This window comes from Hemitrygon akajei, chromosome 20 (genome assembly GCF_048418815.1).
Source record: "Hemitrygon akajei chromosome 20, sHemAka1.3, whole genome shotgun sequence".
Classification (NCBI taxonomy): Eukaryota; Metazoa; Chordata; class Chondrichthyes; order Myliobatiformes; family Dasyatidae; genus Hemitrygon; species Hemitrygon akajei.
The window spans coordinates 31,192,218-31,205,917 of NC_133143.1; the positions used below are offsets into that span (position 1 = coordinate 31,192,218).

The 13,700-nt window shown below is 42.3% G+C and overlaps 1 protein-coding gene across 1 annotated transcript in view; it reads right to left on the reverse strand.

The window, feature by feature from the left end:
• The window catches only part of ropn1l (rhophilin associated tail protein 1-like), a 95,040-nt gene that overhangs the window by 59,593 nt on the left and 21,747 nt on the right, over nucleotides 1–13,700 (reverse strand). The gene's annotated exons all lie outside the window — the stretch shown is intronic.

Genomic DNA, 13,700 nt, shown 5'->3' on the forward strand with positions numbered 1-13,700 from the left:
GGGGGTCCTTGGTGATGGATGTTGCTTTCCTGCTACAGCGCTCCAGGTAGATGTGCTCAATAGTGTGGAGGGTGTTAGAGCATTTTTGGGGGTTAGCACATATAGCAAATAACATCAGCAACTGACTTCAGCCACCAGTCTTCAGATTGGAATATGATCTATGGATTAAATCTGAACTGCATATCTGAACAATGGGTTCCTAAAAAAACGTGAAACAAGTTAATCAGAGGACCAGACAATGCTGATTTAAATTCTATATTTGTGTGTACCTGGGTGTCTTAAAATGGCTTAAAAATGTTGTGTAGTGTTGGGTCAGGCAGACCTTCCTCCAAAAGGATCTCCATCTGATGCCTGCAGTATCTCATTTTGTTGAGTGAGGAGATGGCTTCACATCTACCAGTAATTCTTTCTAGAGACTTTGTTCATGCAACAACATTTGGTGTCTGGAGCAGGATAATTTATTGAGATCCATTGTGTGGCCTGTGATCTCAGCAGTCTAAGTGAATGAGTATTTTTAAAATTAATACTCACAATTGAATCTGTTCAGGTTAATGGCTATGGGATCACTAGGTATCATGGACACGACAGAGTTGAATTGATTGATAGAAGTAGTATGGTGTGTGTGAGTGCATGTGGATTTATGGAAGAGACTAAAATTTGTGTGCTAATTTAATGAGGTGGGGCCACCAGTTGTGAAGGGTGGTTATTGAAGGTTCGTGACACTAGTGGGGCATGAATACTCATTCCAGGAACTGTATTTCAGCATACGTGTTTGTGAGTGTGTGTGTGTGTATTACCATACATCTGTAACATTGACATAAGGTTTTACCCAGAATTATCTGTCAGGATGGTATCTATTGAGATCAGGCAACGTCAGGTCAAACCCCTGAAGATGCAATCCAGCCCCTGACCCTGATTACGATCATTCATAAACCCTTCACCCTGGGGAGAAACTGAGCATTTTGTAAGAGATGCCCTCACTTAAAGTTGCATTCAGAATTCTGGCACAAGCTTGAGGAAGTGGTTGAAATTCACCAGATGCACCCTAAAGATATACGTATTGATAAAAGTGAAGTGCCTGAGGAATATATGGGATAGTATGGCCAAGGGGTGCAGAATGGTACATGGGCAACTACCAGGAACACCAGCAATGAAGGGAGATATACCTTTCTTAAAGGGGAAGTGAAGCAATGGCGGGAGGTGAGAGTCACTGGGGAATGATAATGGCATTGATTCAAAGAGCTGATGAGACGACATTGAATTATGCAGAACATAAATATCGAGCATGTGAAGAGATAATCCAGGAGGGATGTCTCAGTCTTCCTAAAAATGCTGAAGGAAGGCCTGAGCTCAGCCCACCAGAAAGTTCTAGATTTGGGGAGAGCAGTGGGATTGACCTATTCCGCAATAGTTTCATGGGCCAGTGCAAGAGAAATTGTACAGTGGCTGTATCGAATGTAGCTGCTCAGAGAACTTGCTTTGTATGCTGACAGGTGGCAAATGTGGCAAAAAGCTGCTAGAATAGACGTGGGAGATGACTTGTTACAGCTGTGGCTTTTCAGACCATGGTTGGAGGCAGTGCCCTGAAAAACAAGGAAAGTGGAAAACTCACTTACCAAAGCATGCAGAGTCCACAGCAGTACCCTCTCTTTCTGATTTGATTGCTGACCAGATTATGGATCTGCTGAGGTTAGACAATGGCTGACAGATGCCTCTTTTGAGAGATTTGGTCATCCGTTGATGTACACAAGAGGTTTATTGGGGGACAGCATGGGGTATCAGCATTGTTAACTGATCTACCCTTGCCCATGGCTGGAGAGTTCATTTATATCATCAGTGCAGGAGGTGAAACAATAAAGGTAGAGAGAAATTAATCCCAGGTATTTAAGATTGTGGGATTGCAGCTTCTTGTAGATTTCTGGATCTGTCCAAATAATGAGAGTACTATCCTTGGAATAGACATCTTAAGAGAGGCAGGGGCCATTATCGGTTCCGGAAAGCAGAAATTACATGGACAAATCAGGAGTAGCAAACACATACAACTAGTAGAGTACTCAGCATAGCCGCAGCCACTGCCAATTTGATCATCGGAGACTGGAGCCAGTACGGTTCTGTGGATTACTTTGCCAACAGTTCCTAGCGGGTTGGGCTGTACAAGTGAAGTTGTGGCAGAGTGAAGATGGGGGGTGGGTGGGCTGCATAAACCCTGTACACAGTATCCGATAAAAGCTGACGTCCTGACAGTGATTCCAAGTATAGTTAGGGATATGAATAGAGACTGTGTTAACCACTCATTCTGCTTTCTGGCCAGCAAGGAAGCCAGATGGATCATACCACAACCAAAGGAGTTGAATGACTTCAGACCTGTTGCCTTGACGTCGCACGTGATGAAGACCATGGAGCGGCTGATAATACAGAATCTGAGGCCACAAACCAGGCACGCCCAGGATCCTCTTCAGTTTGCATATAAGGAGAAGGTGGGAGTGGAGGATGCTATCACGTATTTGCTGCACAAATCACTCTCTCACCTAGAGGGGGTCAGTTGTGCTGTGAGGATTACATTCCTTGACTTCTCTAGTGCCTTTAACACCATCCAGCCCAAGATCTTAAGGCACAAACTAACGGAGATGGGAGTAGACTCTCACATGGTGGATTGGATAGTGGACTACTTGACAGATAGACCTCAGTATGTGCGGTTGGGAGACTGTAGGTCTGACACGGTGGTCAGCAGCACAGGGGCGCCGCAGGGAACCGTACTCTCTCCGGTCCTGTTCACCCTGTACACGTCAGACTTCCAATATAACTCAGAGTCCTGCCATGTGCAGAAGTTCGCTGATGACACGGCCATAGTGGGGTGTGTCAGGAATGGACAGGAGGAGGAGTATAGGAAACTGATACAGGACTTTGTGATATGGTGCAACTCAAACTACCTGCGTCTCAATATCACCAAGACCAAGGAGATGGTGGTGGACTTTAGGAGATCTAGGCCTCATATGGAGCCAGTGATCATTAATGGAGAATGTGTGGAGCAGGTTAAGACCTACAAGTATCTGGGAGTACAGTTAGACGAGAAGCTTGACTGGACTGCCAACACAGATGCCTTGTGCAGGAAGGCACAGAGTCGAATGTACTTCCTAAGAAGGTTGGCGTCATTCAATGTCTGTAGTGAGATGCTGAAGATGTTCTATAGGTCAGTTGTGGAGAGCGCCCTCTTCTTTGTGGTGGCGTGTTGGGGAGGAAGCATTAAGAAGAGGGACGCCTCACGTCTTAATAAGCTGGTAAGGAAGGCGGGCTCTGTCGTGGGCAAAGTACTGGAGAGTTTAACATCAGTAGCTGAGCGAAGGGCGCTGAGTAGGCTACGGTCAATTATGGATAACTCTGAACATCCTCTACATAGCACCATCCAGAGACAGAGAAGCAGTTTCAGTGACAGGTTACTGTCGATGCAATGCTCCTCAGACAGGATGAAGAGGTCAATACTCCCCAATGCAATTAGGCTTTACAATTCTACCGCCAGGACTTAAGAACTTTTTAAAAGCTATTATTAATGCTTTTTGAGATGGTGATTTAGATGCATATCATATTTTTTACTGAGTTAAGTATTGTATGTAATTAGTTTTGCTACAACAAGTGTATGGGACATTGGAAAAAAAGTTGAATTTCCCCATGGGGATGAATAAAGTATCTATCTATCTATCTATCTACTTGTTAAACAATAGACAATACCACCCTTAATAAGACCAGGCCGAGATTGCATCCAATTATGGTGAGCCCTATTACAATCCTGAATGGTCTGTCTCCATAACATAACATTTCCTCAGTCCTGGATATCGCTGATGGATTTTGGGAGCTCTCTTTAGCACCTGAATCCCAAGACCGATTTGCTTTCATGCTGGATGGGCAGCAGTACATGTGGACCAGACTCCCCCAGGGATTCCACAATAGGCCAGCAATTTTTCATAAAATCATGCCACAGACTTTGGAAAAATTCAATCTAACACTCTGCTGGCCAACCAGCTTATGTGGATGATCTACTAATTGCTTCAGAAGATGAAGCAGGTCATTTAGGGGCGATAGCCTGCATTTTGAGATACTGCAACACGAAGGGTTGAAAATCAGTCCACAGACTCTACCACCCTCAGAGCTCAGGAATGGTAGAAAGGATGAACTGAACAATCAAGAATGACTTAGACAAAGCTATAACTGAGATGGGAAAGGCATGGGTTGATATAATACCAAAGATCCTGATGAGATTGGTTTGCAAGCAACCACAAACCACATGCTGGGTCTCAGCCCCTACGAATTATTGATGGGGTGAGGAATGCAACTTCCTTATGGAATAATTATGGGTTGTGGTGAGCCTGGGACTTACAGCGATAGAATGACCCAGTATGTCAAAGATCTTTGTAACCAACTTTAGAGTGTTGAAGGACCGAGCGAAACAGCAGCACATTGCTGATCAGAGACCGGACAGAAAGGAGATAGTCCTCCCACAACCAGGTGACGAAGTCATGGTGAGGGTGCTGCCTGAAAAGGTATAGGGTTTGCTCCACAGATGGTACTTTTAACAAATGACACTTGTGTCCGTTTGCAGACTCAGCAAGGCAATCAGTGGAAACACTGCACTCAACCTTAAACAATACAACTCACCTCTTGTTCCCCCCCCCCCCAACAGACAGAGTAGGGGGATCAAGTAACCCTGTAATTACAGAGAACCTAAGAGATGAACACCAGAACCGACCACGGTTGATGGAAACAGATCCACAGCAAATGCGAAGGCAGAAGATACTGGGAGTGTGGCAGGAAGCTGTGAATAGCATGCTACAGTGAAATGGTAACAGCACTCTGTAATGAACACTGGTTGCTGAAGGTAGATGATTAGTTCTAAAGCATAGAATAGAAAGGATATTGGGGAAAATAGACAGGGTGGGATTTAGGTTACAGCAGAGACATCAGGTTCCACAACTCTGATGGCTTGGCAGACTGAGAAAGATTGCTCACGGCATCTGAAGGTGGTCACCCCTGCCTGAATGGGGAGTGAATACAAAAGAGCTGGGCCCTTTTAGTGGTTGGGACAGCGATCCGTTTGGAAAGGGGTGCCACCAGGGAAGACGTCCTTGCAGTCATCCAAATAAAGACCACCCCAACCCCTCCTGTGCACTGATGAGAGGAGCCTGTGAGTCTGATACATTTGCCTTGCTGGTGTCCCTGGGAAGAGAGAGTTTTAGCTATCATAGAATAAAGGGATGAAGATAAAAATGTGATCAAAACTGCAATCGTCCAGCAGCAAAGGAGGCAACAGGCATACGAATGAGGAAGCTGCATTTTTAAAGACTGTTGTTCAAATTTCTGGAACAATCTCTCTGCTAGAGTCTTGTAGATAACTAATAGGCATCATAGGGTAGATGTAGATGCACATAGAGTAACTGGGAAGAATTCCGAGGCAGGGCATTTTTGATGCCTTTTTTGAGTAGATCCTCTTTAAGGTTGGCCTTTCGTGGTACAGATTTCTTGGGACAAACGCTGAGGCAGTTAACACGTTTTCTTAGGCACCAATATAATTGAAGCCTACCTGAGGTTGGAGGATACCCTAGTCTGCCAAAGTGTGAGGTTAAAGATATCAGTCAACAGTTCAGCCAGTTGATCAGCACAGTTCTTGGCCAGGTATCCTGTTTGGACCAGATGTTTCTGTGGGTCACCCTCCTGAAGCTGGCTCTCATGTTGGCTTCAGACTGAAATCACTGGGGACAGTGAGAGTTTGTGAATGTGCCTCCATTTTTAGACTGTCAAAGGAAACATAAATGGCATTGAGTTGATCTGGGAGAGCAACCTTATTGTCATCATGTCACTTGGTTTCACATTGTAGAAGGTGATAGCATTCAAGCCCTCCCACAGCTGTCAAGCATCCTTCCGTGATTCAAGTTAGGTCCCAAATTGCCATTTTGTACATGAGATGCCTTTCCAGAGATTCTATCTGGGCCTCTTGTACTTCACTTAGTTACCACTGATCTGGCCCTCAGCAGATTGTGGATATCATGGTCCATCCAAGGTTTCTGGTTGGTGAAGGCTGTATGATTTTGTGGGGACACACTTGTCTACACTGTTTTAATAAAGTCTATGAAAATTGTGGTGTTTTCATTCAGATCTTCTGATGAGTATTTGAACGCAGTCCAGCCCACCAACTTGAAGCAATTCCGTAGCCACTCTTCTGCCTCACGTGACCACCTCTTCATTGTCCTTACTTCTGGCTCCTTGCTCTTTAGCCTTCTGCTTGTAGGAGGATGGCAGCCAAATGATCAGATTTCCCAAAATGCAGGTTGAATGGTGGGCATTCCTTATGGTCGTATCAGAATGGTCGAGTGTTTTGGGACCCCTGATGCTGCAGGTGATATAGTGATAATTGAGCAGCGATCTCCTCAAATAAGCCTGATTGAAGTTCCAGGCAATCATTTGAAAGACATCAGTGTAGGCTGTTTCTTGTTTGCTGATAGTGGCACTCAGTACTTGAGCGTCTGCTTAACATCGGCCTTTGACTGTAAACTGCAGGCAGGGTCATGGAGGAGAATTCTCTTGGTAAATAGAATGGTCAGCACTTAATCATCCTTAATACTCCTTGATCTATCAAATATTTATCCACCTCTATTTTAAAAATCTTGAATGATTCAGCTTCCACCATTCACTGGAGCAGAGAATGCACTGCCCTCTGTGACAAGATATTTCATGGACCTGTACCTCAGTTAAATGGCCAATCCTTTAACTTGTAGTTATTTCACTTTGTTCAAAACTCTCTCACAAGTGAAAATATCCCAACATATACCCTCTTGTGCCCCCTTAAGATCGTAGGTGTTTGAATAAGGTCAGTTCTTATTCTTCTCACCTCTCATGGATACAAGCCCAAACTATTTAGCTTCTTTTGTTAGGACCATCCTCTCATCTCAGGAACTTGCCTGGTGAATCTTCTTTGTACTGCCTCCAACATTTAGTAAGGTGACAAAAACTATATATATAATTACCACTAATTTTCCCTTTTTTGAACTCCAACCCTTTTTACAAAATGACACATACTTTCTTCACTAGTTGTTGGACCCGCCTGCTAGTTTTTAAAAAATTCTTGTACCAAAATACTTAGACTCCTTGCAGTTCACTCATCTAAAGTCTCAACAGATTTAGGTAATAATCTGCTTTTTGATTTATCTTACCAAAGTACACATCTTACACTTCCCCACGTTAAACTTCATTAGGCAGTTGTTTGCCCACTTGGTCACAGTTGTGTAGCACTGGCACCAGCAATCACCAATCGGATCCCCGATTCCCACTGCAGTCTGTAAGGAGTTTATACATTCTCTCTGAGGCCATGAGAGTTGCCTCTTGGCACTCCAGTTTCCTCTCACATTCCAAAAATGCATGGTTAGGGTTAGTGAGTTGTGGATATGCTACGTTGGCACCAGAAGCACTTACAGACTGGCCAGCACAATCCTCACTGATTTGATTTGATGCTAACAATGCACTTCAAAGATCAAAATTCAAAAGTAAATTTATTATCAAAGTACATATATGTCACCATATACAACTGTGACATTCATTTTCCTGCTTAATAAATCCATAATAGAATAATAACCATAAAAGAATCAATGATAGTCCATACCAACTTGGGCATTGCATACCAACAGTGTGCAAAAGACACAAGCTACAAATACAAAAAGAAAAAATAATAATAATAAATAAGCAATAAACCAAGAACAGATGATAAGACACCATGGGTTGTGGGAATATTCAATGATGGGGCTAGTGAAGTTATCCTCTTTGATTCAAGGGTTTGATGGTTGAGGGGTAATAACTGTTTCTGAACATGGTGGTGTGAGTCCTGAGGCTTCTGTACCTGCTTTCCTGCAACTGGGCCGTATCCAATCACAAACAAGAGAAAATCTGCAGATGCTGGAAATCCAAGCAACACATACAAAACACTGGAGGAACTCAGCAAGCCAGGTAGCATCTATGGAAAAGAGTATGGTCAACCTATCTGGCCAAGACCCTTCAGTAGGACCCTGCTGAAGCGTCTTGGCCTAAAATGTCGACTGTACTCTTTTCCATAGATGCTGCTTGGCCTACTGAGTTCCTGCAGCGTTTTGTGTGTTGCTTGGGCCATATCCACAAGTTTTTTCGTTCAAGGGCATTGGTGTTTCAATACCAGGCTGTGATGCAATCAGTCAATATACTCTCCCCTACACATCATAGAAGTTTGCCACAGTTTTAGATGTCATGCCAAATCTTTGCAAACTTCTGAGAAAGTAGAAAAGCTACTGTGCTTTCGGAGAAACGTCACTTATAAGTACATGTGACAAATTAGCTGATCTCTTTATCTCGCCAGACAAGTGAAGATCATATTGTTAGTGATGGTTAGCAGTTGTGACTGGTGATTCCATTAGGGCATATATGTCAAACTCAAGGCCCGCGGGCCAAATCTGGCCCACGGTGGAATTATCTTTGGCCCGCGAGATAATATCTAATTACTATTAAAGCTGGCCCCAGTAATCGAAGCGCCTATGGCATATGATATGGCTAATGCTGAGTTTATTCAGGTACCAGGTTTTCAGGGTTTTTAGTGTTTATTCGGCAGTCTTCTTCATAAGAAATGGAATTTGTAAAGTGAAACACTTTGTAGTTATAGCAGAGACTGAGACACATGAGAGCAGGCTGAAAAAACGGAGGCAACGAAAGCTGCGTTTGCACGCATCCGACTGATCTGGCCCACATGAAGCTGCATTTTGCTCAATCCGGCCCGTGACCTAAAATGAGTTTGACACCCCTGCATTAGGGCTAAATTTTGAGACCAAAATCGCTGTTTATAAAATGCATAGATATTCCAACTGTAGAAAAAGGTTGTGGAAAAATCAGAAGATTAAATAATGTATTGTGGAAAGCAGAGATGTGAAATGCAGTGTAAAGGAAGAATAGTGTATTTCATCTAACATTTTCTTTTTCATTAAATTCTAAACATTTCACATAAAGAGCAGAAAAATTCAGTCTGAAAATAATGATTCATGAACAAAACAACTGAATAAAAAATGGCAAAAATTGAACACTCCTTTTGTACAGAATCAAAAGTGAACTTTATATCTGGAAATCCATACAATTAATTTAGGGATTACATATAAACTTTCACAGCAAAGGTTGGAATCTTTTCCCATCATTCCATTGAACAAGATTTCAGCTCACTGGACTATTTAAATTATATTTACTCATTTTTATACAAATTTATCGACATAGATTGCTGATATTACATCAGAGACTACATTTCTGAACTACTTCATTGACTTTAAAATGCTTTAGTGAGCCCTGAGGTTGTGAAGGGGACTTTCCATCTGAAAAGTTCTGAAAAACTAGTAACTTTATTAAAAACACAAGAGATTCTGCAGATACTAGAAATCCAGAACAACACATACAAAATGCTGGAGGAACTCAGCAGGTCGGGTAGTATTATTGGAAAGGAAGGGGGATGATGTCAGAATAAGAAAGTTAGGGGGGGGGGAAGGAGTGATAGGTGAAGCAATGTGGGTGGGGGGTGAAGTAAGAAGCTGGGAAGTGATTACTGGAAAAGTTAAAGGGCTGGAGAAGAAGGAATCTGATAAGACAGGACTGTGAACTATGGGAGAAAGGGAAGGAGAAGGGGCATCAAGGGGAGGTGATAGGCAGGTGACGAGAAGAGGTGAGAGGGGAGCCAGAGCTGGGAATTGAAGAAGAGGGAAGGGGGAGGGCAGGGGAAGTTGGTTAACTCAATGTTCATGCCATCAGGTTGAAGGCTGAGTAGTCTTGAGGGTGGCCTCATTGTGCCAGCAGAGAATGCCATGGATCAACATCTTGGAATGGTAATGGAGATTGGAATTAAAAATGTCAGCCACCAGAAAATCCTGTTTTTCACAAATGGAGTGAAGGTGCTCGACAGCTCCATATCTTTATTAAAAACTATGTTGTAAAATATAGTGCCAATCTGTAATCAGGATCCTTTAGGGAAAGAAAATTATAGCAAATTGGAAAGTCAGAAGAGATAACCTTTAAAACAAAAATTACTTCACAACAATATGTTGGAATAAATTTACCCCATTTTGACATCGAAAAATTAAGTTTGATTACAGAAGATTTTCAACAGCTCCATCTAGTGTTGAAACCTTAGATTTTATGAAGTGGAATTTCCCAATTGCGCATAACATTCATAACAATAATATGTCAAGAGGGAAACAGCTTGTTTTATCAGAAAAATCGCTGAACAAATGGGAATTTGCATGGCCAACCCAAACAGTTAAACCCTTCCAAATTCTCCACCACTTCTGCTAACTGTTAAAACCATTATTCTGTTCCAAATTTTATGCCTGGCAATATCAAGAATATGTTCAAATGTTCTGCATACTGCAAAGATGAACGATGTCATTGTTGATTCCTGACATGTATGGAGGCTTTTCATCGCCAGGAGCATTAGTTCCGAATTTAAAAAAAATATGTCCCAGCATCACCCTTTCAGAAGAATTTGGCAAAATAGGGACACCCACTGCAGCAGTAAAAATAGCAAGTTTACTGACAATAAATCTTACTGCCCATGCAGTTGAAGAGGAAACCCATGAAATTTACCAGCTATAAATTGATATTAGATGTTCTATCCTTTTAATCTATTCACTTTTTTTCAATTTCTATGAAGATTCTAAAGAGTCATAGAATACCACAGTACAGAAACAGACCCTTTGGGCCATCTAGTCCATGCCAAGCCAGTAATCTGCCTAGTCCCATAGACCTCCATACCCCTCCCATCCATCTACCTATCAAAACCTCTCTTAAACGTTCAAATCAACCCTGCAACCACTACTTGCGTTGGCAGTTCATTTCAAATTCTCACCACCCTCTGAGTGAAGTTCCCCCTCATGTTCCCTTTAAACATTTCATCACTCACCCTTAACCCATGACTTCTAGTTCTAGTTACACCCAAGCTCAGTGGAAAAAGCCCATTTGATTCACCCTATCTACGCCTCTATCAAATCTCCCCTCAATCTTCTACGTTCTAGGGAATAAAGTCCCAACCTATTTAACCTTTTCCTATAAGTCAGGTCATCAAGTCCTGGCATCATTCTTGGAAATTTTCTCTGCACTCTTTCAATCTTATTTGCATTTTTCCTGTAAGTAGGTGACTAAAATTGGACAAAATACTCCAGATTAGGCCCCATCAACGTCTTATATAATTTCAACATAACAGCCCAGCTCCTGTACCCAATATATCAATTTATGAAGGGCATGTGCCAAAAGCTTTCTTTACAACCCCAGTTACCTGTGATACCAGTTTCAAGGAGTCATGGATTTGCATTCCCTGATCCCTCTGTTCTACCGCACTCCTCAGTGTCTTACTGCTCACCATGTAAGACCTACCCTAGTTGGTCCTCCCAAAGTGCAAAACACCTCACACCTGTCTGTATTAAATTCCATCTGCCATTTTTCAGCCCATTTCACCAGCTGGTTCAGATCCCACTGCAAGTTTTGATAGTCTTCTTAGCTGTCCACTACACCCCCAATTTTAGTGTCATTCGCAAATTCTCTGATGGAACTTACCACATTATCATCCAGATTGTTGACATAGATGACAAAACAACAACACACCCAGCACTGATCTCTGTCACATGCTTCCAGTTAGAGAAGCAACCATCTACAACCACTGCTTCCACAAAGTCAATGTCTAATCAAATTTAATACCTCATCTTGGATGCCAAGCGACCGAACCTTCTTGACAAATCTCCCAAGTGGGACCTTGTTAAAGGCCTTGCTAAAGTCCATGTAGACAACTTTCTTGGTAACATCCTCAAAAAACTCTATAAGATTGGTTAGACATGACTTACCATACACAAAGCCATGTTAACTATCCCTAATCAGTCTCTGTCTATCTAAATACTTAAATATATGGACCCTTAGAATATCTTCCAATAACTTTCCCACTATTGATGTCAAGGTCACTGACTTCTAATTTCCAAGTTTATTCTTGAAACCTTTCTTAAACAATGGAACATCATTAGCTATTCTTCAGCACCTTATACGTGGCTAAGGATGTTTTAAATATCTCTGCTAGTACCTTTGCAATTTCTGCACTAGCCTGCCAGAGGATCTGAGGAAACACCTTGTCAAGACCTGGAGATTTATCCACCCTAATTTTCTTAAGTGTTCGCTTGCATTTCTTTTACTTTTCTTTTGACAATATTGTTATGGCGTTTTTAAATAAAGAGAACATAGTGTATTGGAGAATTGTGCAGTGCATAACAAATGTACAATTCACATTCATGAAAGAGATGCACCCATAGTGCAAACATTATCACCCCACCCCTCCCAGTCCCCAACTCCAAGCCATCAAATGCATTGGCAAAAAGGGTTAGTTAAACAGAACCTTTGTCCCCACAGAGCTGCATTGGTATAGAGAAGTTGTATTTTTCTAATACATAGGCTGTTGTATGATAACAAATCTGAGTCTGAAGAGTTTTACCAGAAAATGCTGGAGGTCAGGGATTTATGTACTGAGGAAAGGGAGAAAGAACGGAACTTTGAAAATTTTCAAGAAAGGGTCCCCACATCTTTTGGAACTTTATGTTCGAATTGAGAGTTGAATAATGGATCTTCTCAAGGTATAGACTGGACATGATGTCCCTGAGCCACTGAGCATGGGTGGGCGGGGCAGCATCCCTCCACCTGAGCAAGACTGAGCATCTGGCCAAAAGAGAAGCAAAAGACAGTGTGCGACGTTTAGTTGGACTTAGGCGCGTGTCCCCCTCTCCGGAGGTGCCGAAAAGGGCAATCAAAGGGTTACGTTCCAGATTGTAATTAAGCATTTGGGATAGAATTTGGAAGACATCTTTCCAGTATTTTTTAAAACTAGGACATGTCCAGTACATATGGATAAGCACTTGCATTTCTTATACTCTTCAAGTACCTCATCTGTTCCTGTCTGCCTATACCTGCTATATACCTCCTTCTTCTTCTTAACCAGGGCCTCAATATTTCTTGAAAACCCAGGTTCCGAAAACCTATTAACCTTGCCTTTTATCCTGACAGTAGCATAAAAACTCTGTACACAAATTTTCAATTCTGAAAGCCCCCCACTTACCACGTACATCTTTGCCGGAAAACAACCTATCCCAATTCACACTTGCCAGATCCTTTCTGATCCCATCAGAATTAGCCTTTCTCCTATTCAGAATCTCAAACTGAGGACCAGACCGACGCTCTTCCATAATTACCTTGAAACTAATGGCAATATGATCTTTTGATGCAAAGTGTTTGTCTACACAAACTTCTGTTGCCAGCCCTGTCTCTTTCACCAACAGATCTAGTATTACATTCTCTCTAGTTGGGACTTCTATGTACCGTTTATGGAAACTTTCCTGAATGCATTTGACAAACTCATTCCAATCCTGCGCCACTTAATCCCTCTTACTCTATCACGTTTAAAACAACAGAACCCTGGAACATTGAGCTGCTGAACCTGCCCCTCCTGCAACCAAGTGTCACTAATGGCTAACCCAAATCCATAGCCCCCGAAAGTGATCATACAAGTTAATGTGTGTGTGTCTTTATTATTAGAGGCATTCATTTCCAGAATCAAAAGTTATGCTTCAACTGTGTAAAACTCTGGTTAGGCTGCATCTGGAGTATTGCCTTCAGTTCTGGTCATTCCATTA